Raw genomic sequence first — 13,059 nt, 5'->3', positions numbered from 1 at the left:
GAGGCAATTGTCTTAGGGTACAAAAATGTTTCTTCAGTGCCAGAATTTCACACCCTTTAACTCTCTAAAGCATAGGGGCAGTGGGGCTCTGGATGAGGTCCCCTTCAGAGCACACATTTCCAGATTCCATCAAATCTCTGTATTCTTTTTGATTAGGTGGCATTTTCAGGTCTTTTTCATCATTCAGTGTAATAATAATAATAACAGTAATAATAGCTAAAATCATTTGAATTATTAATATTTGCCCAGAACTATTTTAATCATTTGCACATATTAATTCATGTAGTCCTCAAAACAAATTCAAAATCTGGCACTACTATTACCCCCATTTAATGGAAATGGAAACTGATACACAAAGAGGCTATTTGACTGAGATTAAACAGCTAGTAACTAGCAACACTGGGATTCCAATGCAGTCAGTTTGAATTCAGAATCTATGCATTTAACTACTAGGGCTATAGTACCAATTTTATAGACAATTGGTGACCATCATCCTTTTGACTTTTGAATGATATTTGGCACACTCATAATAAATAGTGATCATAGCTTTTATATTGAAAAGTTAATTTTTTCTACATTTGATGAATACATGTTCAACTATTCAAGGAAAAATGACCAAAGTAAAGCCTATTTTCAAGTTTCTTATGACTTAATATGTTACTTTAAAAAATACCATAGCTCTTTATTATTAAGCTGAATATTAAAACAGTGTGACACTCCAAGATGGAAACTGTTTAAAAACCCACTATTAACCCACTCTTAACCTGTGCATTGTATATTTCCATTATGGGGAACTGTGCAGAGGTACTAGAATCAGTCACTGACTGGGGAAACGTTTAGGTTCACATTCTTCTGAGTCATGTTCTCAAGATGGAGCCTCATTGCATTGTTTGAGAAACTCCTAGAACAGAAATCACACTCACTTCAAAATTTAAGTAGGAAACTACAATCCAAAGCTGTGTATCATAGATAAAGTGCGTAAGCACATGTAGTTTAGAGACAGACTGTCTGGGATTAAATCTGGTTCCAGTACTTATTACCTTGTGAACTTGGGCAAATCATTTTAAGTTATGTGGCTCAATTTCTTCATCTGAAATATGGGGAATAATAACAGTATCTGTCTCATAGGGTTATTGAGAGCATTAAATGAATTAACCTATGAAAAGTGTTAGTACAGTGCCTGGTTCATATTAAGACTTTATAAATATTAACTATTATTATATGGCATGACAAGGATTCACTAGTGAATTTTACTTTGTTTTTATATCCTAAAGTAGAAACAGGAGATGTAATAGTAGCTTTGACTTGCTTTATATCTTCTCCCTTTAGATTCTGGTTCCTGTACCCAAATGGGTAAACAAGCACAGCCCCCCTCCCCACCACCAATTCTCTTCATATCACTTTTTTTTTTCTTTCAGAAAAATCAGTGATTGAGAATCTAAGGAAGAGAGCTTCAAAGTAGAAAGGTAAATCCTGGGACATACAGAAGAACCTCAAAATGCAGTGCCACCCAAGGGTGATTTTCTTGTGAGCCCATAGATTGAACCACATTTTTTAAAAAACATTTTGTTTGTTTTTGATGATGTTACTCTTTTGCAATTACAGTAAAACCTTACCATACTATGATAGGACATATACAAAATTCAGTCACTAACAATGGAGGTTTTGTTATTATGATCTTAATAAATGACCACCAATAGCTACCCTAGAAGGTAGTCCAGGGTCTTGTTGTACTATCCAAATCTGTCCTGATTATGCTTAAAATTTTGTGCTACTTGATGGTGATTATCTACTCTGTAATTTTTGAACTTTAATGAGATATAATTGATATATAACATTGTGCATGTTTAAGGTATACAATGTGATGATTTCATACATGTATATAGTATGAAATGATTACCACAAGATTAATTAACACATCAATCACCTCATATAATGACGTTTTATGGTGAGAACATTTAAGATTTACTCTCCTGGCAACTTTCAATTATATAATACAGTATGTTTATCTATAGTCAATATGCTATACAGTAGCTTTCCAGAACTTTTTATTTTACGTATGGAAATTTGTACCCTTGGACCAATATCCCCATTTCCCCCACTCCCCAGCCCCTTGCGATGACCATTCCACTCTCTGTTTCTATGACTTTGGCTTTTTTAGATTCCACATATAAGTGAGATTATACAGTATTTTACTTTTTTCTATCTGGCTTATTTCATTTAGCATAATGCCTACAAGGTCCATACATGTTATTACAAATGGCAGGATTTCTTTGTATTTTATGGCTGAATAATATTTCATTGTGTATGCATGTGTTTGGTGTGTGTGTGTATGTATGTATGTATATATATGTGTATATATTCCACAGTTTTTAATCCATTCATATGCCTTGGTTATTGTGAATAATGCTGCAGTGAACATGGGGGTGCAGATATTGCTTTGAGATAATAATTTTATTTCTTTTGTGTACATACCCAAGCAGTGGATTGCTAGATCAGATGGTAGTTCTATTTTTATTTTTATTTATTTATTTGTATTTCTTAATCACAAACTCCTAATCCATTCCTCCCCCCACCACCAGGAACCACAAGGTTGTTCTTTATGTCTGTAGATCTATCTCTGTCCTGCACACAAGTTCATTTGTATCATTTTTTTAGATTCCACAAATATCAAATATTATATGATATTTGTCTTTGTCTGGTTTACTTCACTTAGTATGATAATCTCTAGATCCATCCATGTTGCTGAAAATGATATTATTTCATTCTTTTTTATGACTGAGTAATACACCATTATGTATATGTACCACATCTTCTTTATCCATTTATCCTGTTGATGGACATTTCGGTTGTTCCCATGTTTTGGTTATTGTAAATAGTGCTGCTATGAACATTGGAGTGCATGTATCTTTCCGAATTATAGTTTTCTCCATATATATGTGCAGGAGTGGGATCGCCAGATCATATAGTAACTCTATTTTTAGTTTTCTAAGGAACATCCATACTATTCTCCATGGTGGCTACACCAATTTACTTAATTTACTTAGTGTTCCCACCAACAGTATAGGAGGGCTCTTTATCCTCCACACCCTCTTTGGCATTTATTATTTGTAGACTTTTTGATGATGGCCGTTCTGACCCATGTGAGGTGACACCTCATTGTAGTTTTGATTTACATTTCTCTAATAATTAGCGATGTTGAGCATCTTTTTATGTTGTTTGTTGGCCACCAGTATGTCTTCTTTGGAGAAATGTCTGTTTAGATCTTCTGCCCATTTTTTGATTTGGTCATTTGTTTTTTTTGATATTGAGCTGCATGAGCTGTTTGTATATTTGTATATTTTGGAGATTAATCCCTTGTTGGTCACATCATTTGTAAATATTTTCTCCCATTCCATAAGTTGTCTTTTTGTTTTGGTTATGGTTTCCTTTGCTGTGCAAAAGCTTTTGAGTTTCATTAGGTCCCAATTGTTTATTTTTGTTTTTATTTCCATTACTCTAGGTGATGGATTCAAAAAGATATTGCTGTGATTTATGTCAAAGAGTGTTCTGCCTATGTTTTCCTCTAGGAGTTTTATAGTATATGGTCTTACATTTAGGTCTTTAATCCATTTTGAGTTTATTTTTATGTGTGGTGTTAGAGAATGTTCTAATTTCATGTTTTTACATGTAGCTGTCCAGTTTTCCCAGCACCACATATGGAAGAGACTGTCTTTCCTCCATTGTATTTTCTTACCTCCTTTGTCATAGATTAATTGACCATAGATGCATGGGTTTATTTCTGGGCTTCCTATCCTGTTCCATTGGTCTATATGTCTGGTTTTGTGCCAGTACCATACTGTTTTGATGACTGTAGCTTTGTAGTATAGTCTGAAGTCAGGAAGCCTGATTCCTCCAGCCCCGTTTTTCTTTCTCAATGTTGCTTTGGCTATTCGTGGTCTTTTGTGTTTCCCTACAAATTTTAAAATTTTATATTCTAGTTCTGTGAGAAATGCCATTGGAAATTTGATAAGGATTGCATTGAATTTGTAGATTACCTTGGGATAGTAGTTCTATTTTTAATTTTTTGAGGAAACTTCATAGTGACAGTTTTTCCATAGTGGGTGTACCAATTTACAATTCCACTCACAGTGCACAAGGTTTCCCTTTTCTCCACACCCTCAACAAACACTTCTTATATTTTGTCTCTTGGTAATAGCCATTCTGATAGGTATGAGGCCATATTTCATTGTGGTTTTGATTTGCATTCCCCTGATGATTAGTGATGTTGACCATCTTTTCATGTATGTGTTGGCCATTTGTGTATATCTTTGGGAAAATGTCTATTCAGGACCTTTCCTCATTTTTAAACTGATTATTATTATTATTATTATTATTTTGTTGCTGAGTTGTATGAGTTCCTTATGTATTTTTGATATTAACCCCTTATCAGATAGATAGTTTGGAAATACATTTTCCCATTCCATAAGTTACCTTTTCATTTTGTTGACTGTTTCTTTTGCTGTGCATATGCAGTTTTAGTTTGATGTAGTCCCACTTGTTTATTTTTGCTTTTGTTGCTTGTGCTCTTAGTGTCATACCTCCAAAATCATTGCCAAGACCAATGTCAAGAAGCTTTCCCCCTATGTTTCTGTAGGATTTTTGTGGTTTCACGTGTTACTTTTAAGTTATTATACATTTTGAGTTAATTTTTGTGAATGTTTAAGATAAGGGTCCAGTCTCATTCCCTTGTATGTGAATATCCAGTTTCCTCAACATTATTTATTGACGAGACTATCCTTTCCCCATTGACTATTCTTGGCTCCATTATCAAATATTAGTTGACCATATACATGTGCTTATTTCTGGGCTTCGTATTCTCTTCCATTGACCTATATGTCCGTTTTTGTGCCAGTACTAAGTTGTTTTGATAACTATATACTATATAAATACATGCCATTTATAATGTAGTATGAAATCAGGAAGTATGATGCCTCCAGCTTTGTTCTTCTTTCTCAGGATTGCTTTGGCTATTTGGTGTTGTTTGTGCTTTTGTATGAATTTTAGGATTTTTTTCTATTTCTGTGAAAAATGCCTTGGAATTTTGATAGGGATTGCACTGAATCTTTATATGGGTTTTGTAGTATGGACTTTTTAACAACATTAACTTTCTGGTCCATGAACATGGGTTTCTCTCCATTTATGTGTGTTTTCTTCAACTTCTTTCATCCATGTCTTATAGTTTCAGTGTACAGAATTTTCACCTCTTCAGTTAAATATATTCCTAAGTATTTCATCATTTTTGACACTATTGTGCATGGTATCATTTTCTTTATTTCTTTTCAGATATGTTATCATTAGTGTATACAAACACACCTGATTTTTTTATGTTGAATTTGTATCCTGAAACTTTACTGAGTTCATTTATTAGTTCTAACAGTTTTTTGTGCAGTCTTTAGAATTTTCTGTATTCAGGATTATGCAAACAGAAATGACTTTTATTTCTTCCTTTCTGATGGGGTGTCTTTTATTTCTTTTTCTTACCTGCATTCTCTGTCTAGGACTTCTAGTAATATGCTGAATAGAAATGGTGAGGAGGGCACCCTTGTCCTGTTCCTGATCTTAGAGGAAAATCTTTCAACCTTTCACCTTAGAATATCATGTTAATTGTAGGCTTGTCATATATGGCTTTTATTATGTTAAAGTATGTTCCTTCTACACCCATTCTATTGAGAGTTTTTATCATGAAAAGATGTTGAATTTTGTCAAATGCATTTTCTGCTATTATTGAGATGGTCATATGATTTTTACCTTTCATTCTATTAATGTGGTGTATTGCATTGATTGATTTGTGTATGTTGAACCATCCTTCCATTCCAGGGATAAATCTCAGTTGATTTCAGTGGCAGGAGCTGGGCTGGCAGCATGCAGGTACACAACTGCAGGGGATAACTATAGCCAAGTATATCAGTGCAGGCCAGTGACAGGAGAGAGGCCCACTAGCAGCTGTGGTGGCCTTGTTGTCAGCATGCATTCATACAGCTATAGGGGCTAGCCACAGGCATGCACAATGTAGTGGGGGTTGGAGGTGGAGCTCTAGGCTAGTGTCTTTCACATGCTCAGTGCAGAAGCCAGGGCTGGCTGCAGGTGCGTGTCCTGAGCTCTGGTAGGGGCAGGGAGGAAGGAGTTGTGAGGGACTCAGGAAGCTGATGTCTGCAAGTGCAAAAATCTGTCAGGGGTGTGTGTGTGTGTGACAACTTCAGTGGCAAAATTTGTAGGGTGTCTATGGTGGCTGTGCTGGTTGTTGGTTTCCTTAGTAGCAAAAGCTTCTGGCATCCTCTGCAGAGCAGTCTGTTGGGGTCTGCAATTAGGTCTTCAGTAATGAAGGCTGGAGGCGTCTGTAGTATCTGCAGGGGTTGTTGTTGGTCCTCTGTGGCAAAGGCTCCTAGGGTTCTCTGCATAGTGGGCCACTAGGAACTGTGGTTGCTCACACTACATAGCTGATACTGGTAGACCCTGCCCTTCTTCCTTGTTCCTAGACATCTCTAGATGTCTCAGCTTTGCTGGTCTCTGGTTGGGTAAAACAAAAGAGGGTCCTTTGTTCAGTGCCACAAAAGGCTAGAGGAACTGATCACTCACCCAACTCTCCTGTTCCTAGTGTGGGGAATTCTGTTGTGCTGGCGTGTTCCCTTGGGACTGAGCAGTGCTGACCTGGGACATGGGATGATGCAGACAAAATGAAACCGTTCTTTCTACCCTTTCTGTGCAGTTATTCTCAAGATTTTTGCTTCACTGTGTTACTGACTCTTCTTAACTGAACCCCTGAGAACTACGAGAGCTATTTTTGTTTGGGGGTTTTATGATTGTTAAAATACAGCTCACCTCTGAGCAATGTGGGGCTTAGGGGCAGTGACCCCCCCGTGCAGTCAAAAATCCACATATAACTTGATTCCTCAAAAACTTACTGTTGACCAGAAACCTTACTGATAACATAGTCGATTAACACATATTTTGTATATTATATGTATTATATACTATATTCTTACAATAAAGTAAACTAGAGACAAGAAAATGTTACGAAGAAAGTCATAAGGAAGAGAAAATACATTTGCAATACTGTATTGTATTTATTGGTACCATAAGTTTACATCATCTGTTAGCAAGATGAATCATGTTGTCTGTCAGTACCTTCATCATTATTGTCTTCTATGATACAATATACTGTACATGTTATCTGTATTACTATCACTAGACATCTAAAATGAAAAGATAATGTAAAGAGAAATTCATACGTATTTACAGGTATAACGATTCATGCATTGATAACAAAGAAGCTGCAGTATGATTGCTTTATGGTTGTCTAGTGTAATCAATGGCACCATATAAGGTCTGTAAGTGTGTGCTAAAGTTTTGGTAAATTTTAACTTTTTAAATAGATTTGTGTGCTTTTTGGGTAGTAAATGATAAAATAGACTAGTACCTACATATATTTTATGAGTTCATGACATACTAACTTTTTCTTATTTTTTTCAGTATCTCTAGGCTCTGTCGTTCATCTTCAAGTTTTTTCATATTGTCGCAAATCTCCAAAATTTTTTCCAATATATTTATTGAAAAAAATCCACATATCAGTAGACCAATGCAGTTCATACCTGTGTTGTTCAAGGGTCAGCTGTACATCGTTAAATGAAGAGTGGAATGAAATAATACAGATTTAGAGGAGGAAGACATCTCTGAATTCAGGAGTGTTTAAAGATTTCTTAAGACAGGTGGAACTTTTACATGAACCTTGGAGAATAATTATGATTGGGAAGGTAACAATAGCATTCCAGATGAATAGACAGACTAAATAAGGGCATAGAAGCAGAAATTCAGATGTCATTAATGGGGAATAGAAAGGATGTGGAAAACCACATGATGGGCACACTTTTATAAACAGAACATAGGAGGCAGGATATTAGTTATTGGAATGGGAATGGAGGTACAAAAAGTCAGGGTAAAGGGCATCTTGTGGGTGATACTTGGGAAAGGTATGATGGTCCTATGAGCACATTGCTTCTTTTACATTAGCAGAGGTAGAACTAATTACCAACCACTTCAAATATGAATATGTCCCCGGCTGGCAGGGCCTTTATTTCCATGCTGATCGACTTTGTATTACACCCACTCCTAACAACACAAGCAACAGAGAAAAAATTACAGTGGAATGAAAACTACTTGTTTATTAATTTTAACTTGAACTTATGTAACTATGCTAGGTAATTTTATTTTAAATAATGTATATTTCCATATAGAAACAAATGATTCTTTGAAAATTTTGTTTAGGACACCTTAGGGTTTACCCAAGGCAATATGAAATAGACTTAAGTTCACCATCTGTTGGATGTTATATTAGATAGAGAAGGAGAGAAGTCCTCTATTTTAGAATGTTTTAATTAATTTTATTTGAAGGAAACATTACCTTAAATCAGGCAGATTAATCACATTTCTGAATGTTAAAAGGAGCAGCCATCCACATTTATGACCCCTGATACCAAATTCTGCACAGTGTTTGCTGATTAGTGCTATTAGTCAAATTGAAATAAGATTGTACTGAGAATTTTTGAAGGGACTGCATGAGCTTGCATCAATATAACTTGGTTTTGAGTTATGATTTGCTCCCTGACTCACTGTGGCACTCTGAAGAAGCTACTAAATTTCTCAGGCTCTCAGTTTTCTCACTAATAAATGAGATGTCAAAGTCAAACTCTCAGATACTTAAAAATGATAGATGAAGCATCTTTAGCTGTAAAATTGAGGGTCAACCTTTTAATAAAATTAGATTTTTTGAAAAAAAATGTTTATTAGTGTAAAATTAGTTCAACCAAAGAAAAAGAAAAACACATACTGGTTGATATTCAGTGTTCTGATCTATGATGAATCAACTTACCAGGTTCTATTCATTTGTGTGTGTGTGTGTGTGTGTGTGTGTGTGTGTGTGTGTGTTAACATCCCTTTTATTATTTCTCTATATATCTTCTATGCAGTGCATTTTTCTTCTCTTTGTTCACTCATTCGATTATTTCTACCTTGTCCTCTTAACATATGAAATAATCTTCCTTACAGATATTACTTCCAAGAAAACATGGAGTTTTATTTTTAGCATTGCACCTGAGATAAGTAATTTTAATTTCTCCAACAGAACCTTTCAGAAGCCCAATCACTGACTTTTTGTCTTCTAATGAAATGTGGTGGTCTAACAAAGGAATATACGTGCTTATTTTTCTAAGGACTTGGTGATAGTCATAATGACTAAATGATCCTTGCCTCTTCTACCTTTTATCCAAACTGTAATTCATTTCATTGCCAAATACTTTCTGTCTCCTCTTTTCCCTGCTGACTGATTTCTACCCCTAATTCATTCAAAAATTACTAGTGGTTTCACTAAATCCAGTAAAAGTTTCTGTATTTCTCAATACTTTTAACCACTCCCACTTTTCCAAAGAACATGCACATTTCTTGATTTTGATGACATTTTACTTTTCTGATACTCCTATTTCTCTTATCACTCCATTTTTATATCCTTTGTTTATATCTTCTTCTCACTGTACCAGTTAATTGGGTATGCCCTAAACTCCATACCTAACTCACTATTGTTCATGCTTTTTTATGTCTTTGCTATTGCACCTTGCAAATGTCTCCCAAATCAACGTATGCATGAACTCTTACATGCATTGCAGTACTCTATAAGACATATCCAACTGAATATCACACTGACATCTCATACTGAAAATATCTGAAACTGAAATAACTTCCCCTAAACATCTACCCACTTCATTTAGACTTTCTGTCATTCTTTTGATCTTCCAGACTAGACAATTTGAAGGTATTTTAACTCACTCATCTCCTTTTAGTCTATGTACAATTTATCACTGAGTTCTCTATTTTTTCTTTTAAATCTCTCTCATTTTTTCTCCATTATTTCTGCTATCTACCCTGTTACAGCTGTTTATAAACTCATACTTGGATTACTGTAATGTCCTTATAATTGTCTTCTTGCCACATGTCACTCACCATCTATCTTGCACTTTCTCCTGCCAAGTGGTTCTTCCCAAAGCATTATTTTCATGACTTTTATGCCTGTTATTTATGCCTGTTATTCAAGAACACTAATGTGAGATTTTTATTTTATTTCCTCTTTTTTAAAATTTCCCATTGGAGGTTCCTTAAAAAACTACAGATAGAACAACCATACGACCCAGCAATCCCATTCCTGGGCATATACCTTGAGAAAACCATAATTCAAAAAGAGTCATGTACCAAAATGTTCATTGCAGCTCTATTTACAATAGCCAGGACATGGAAGCAACCTAAGTGTCCATCAACAGATGAATGGATAAAGAAGATGTGGCACATATATACAATGGAATATTACTCAGCCATAAAAAGAAATGAAATTGAGTTATTTGTAGTGAGGTGGATGGACCTAGAGTCTGCCATACAGAGTGAAATAAGTCAGAGAGAGAAAAACAAATACCGTATGCTAACACATATATATGGAATATAAGAAGAAAAAAAAAAGGTCATGAAGAACCTAGGGGTAAGACGGGAATAAGGACACAGACCTACTAGAGAATGGACTTGAGGATATGGGGAGGGGGAAGGGTAAGCTGTGACAAAGTGAGAGAGTGGCATGGACATATATACACTACCGAACGTAAAATAGCTAGCTAGTGGGAAGCAGCCACATAGCACAGGGAGATCAGCTCGGTGGTTTGTGACCACCTAGATGGGGGGGATAGGGAGGGTGGGAGGGAGGGAGATGCAAGAGAGAAGAGATATGGGAACATATGTATATGCATAACTGATTCACTTTGTTATAAAGCAGAAACTAACACACCATTGTAAAGCAATTATACTCCAATAAAGATGTTAAAAAAAAATCCCACATTTTTCTCAAATTAGAGACAAAATGATCTAAATACTGAATATCTTAATTACTTGCATCCCAAGTGATTATTTTGCTACTCTAGATTTTTGTATGCTCTACTACTCTAATCCTTTTTATTTCTATCATGTACATCAAAGCATTACCAGCTATCAAAACATATCTGAAAAGGACCTCACTTTATTCTAGCTATGTTCTGAGATGTGCTTCAGAAACCTAGAAGGTGGTAACTAGCAGAGCATTGTCAGCTCACCAGCAGAGGCATGACTACATGCTCACTCTATTATTGTAAAAGTGAGTACTTCAGTGTTCAGCAACTGGTAAATGAATTTTGAAAATTGTCTCCCTACATCCATTTATAGCAACAGTCTGTGCCTCCCCTGGCACTGTCCTGTATCTATCTAGTACTAGTTTATGTCACTCCTCTTGTGACAGCATAACCCTGAATAGAATTTCAATGACATGAGAGGGTCCATTAGTGTTACATTCTGTAGAATTTAATTTGAATAAATCCAATTATATCTTGGTAATGAGACTACTAAATTTTAATGTTCTCTTTAATGAGCAGAAAATACACTCCAAAACAAACTGAACAAGTTTTTCTGGCCCAGAGGTCCTTGGGGATTAATGCAGTTAATTGACTGATGTAGAAAATAAGGCCAGATGTGTATTATTCAGCTGATGTCCAGGAACCTCTGAAGCAAGCCTAATGTTGAGGATAGAGTAGAAAGTATTTCTTATCACCTAGGAGAGCTAGAGGAAATAAGGAAGTTCCATTCACAACTGAATACAATTTAGGATATGTCCAGCTTGTTTGTGAGGGCACAAGATCAGATGGCCAACATTTGAGTGTTTTTGAGTATGCCCAGTTGGAATGAGGCACTGATATAGAGTGGATTGTATGATTTCTTAACATTCTGATTTGTCGTCAAGACCCAAGTACACATTTCTGTTTGATTTAATCTTTCCTGTGCAAAGTGAAATGATGATAGGTTAGTTATAAGTCAAGACATCTCTTTTTAGGGAAAAAATGGAATTTATTTCTTTCAGTCGACTCATACTTTAGCTACACATAGGGAAATGTCACCAAACAAAAAATAATATCTTGAAGTCATATTTACATATGTATGGTATGGAGGTATTAACTAGGGATCTATGAAGTAAATTTTAATATGTATGAAGTAATTTAAATATGTGTTCTGGTGTACTATGGTATCATTGGAAATTATCCACATACTTGAGTTATTGCTCATTGTATACTTTACAAGTAACCCAGGATTTTAACAGCTTCATTAGAGTTAATAAAAACATTCTTTCTAGTATATAATCCAATTTAGGAGTGATTTTAAGAAAGTAACTCAAGTGAGTTCACCTAACAAGCATTGTTGCATTTTCTTTACTATGTATGTGGCAATTAATAACTCTGTGTGTATATATGTATTCTAAAAGACAAAGGAGTGTTCAAAAAACAATATTAAAATGATTGAATTATGAGTATTATTTTATACTGACTTTACTCCTTTGGTATACTTTTTGATAGAGTAGAACTCCATTAAGTGCTAAAGTACATTAAGTTTATTTGAAATCCAATTTCTGAAAAAAAATCATAAGTATATTACCAATTGCATTAACATTTATAGTTATCATGATTTTCCACTTAAAATGTCAAATTGTATTGACTATTTTACAATCCCATGAAGTCATGGTTTTATACAGTAGATGTGTGAGAACTTTGACAGAGTAATTGGAATAAGATATTGAGATGATTATCACTCTTCTATATTTAATGACATCAGTTTCAGTTGCTGTTTTAGTTGACCCTATTAATGCTAATTATGAGCTACTGTGTTTTAATTCAAAGTAACTGCTACAAAAGTATATATATTTGGTATTTGTTGAATACAAAAAAAGGAATACACACCAGTGTGGTCCTGAAGAACACCATATACTTAATGGTTTGTTGAAGGCAGCAGTTGCTGAGATGGGCTAGGAATAATTTGTAAAGTTAGTTTGCCATTGCTATGTTTACTAATGCAAACTTGAAAGAGGGGGAAAGGAACAGCATGTTATAAACTTGTTTGAGAGTTCTTCATTTACTTTATCCTTTTAAACTTTATTTTTGAGAGTAATTTATTGTAGATTGCTTTTTAAAA

General features: G+C 34.9%; 1 pseudogene across 1 annotated transcript in view; it reads left to right on the top strand.

Annotated features, from left to right (window-relative positions):
- The first annotated feature begins 831 nt into the window (after positions 1-831).
- Positions 832-13,059, top strand: part of LOC309620545 (DNA (cytosine-5)-methyltransferase 3A pseudogene) — a 396,604-nt pseudogene continuing 384,376 nt past the window's right edge. The window contains exon 1 of the transcript XR_014249896.1: positions 832-10,540. The product of XR_014249896.1 is annotated as a DNA (cytosine-5)-methyltransferase 3A pseudogene (transcript). The remainder of the gene's footprint in view (positions 10,541-13,059) is intronic.

Source organism: Balaenoptera borealis (genome assembly GCF_965194805.1).
Source record: "Balaenoptera borealis genome assembly, chromosome: X".
Classification (NCBI taxonomy): Eukaryota; Metazoa; Chordata; class Mammalia; order Artiodactyla; family Balaenopteridae; genus Balaenoptera; species Balaenoptera borealis.
This window is presented reverse-complemented; position numbering and strand designations above follow the sequence as displayed.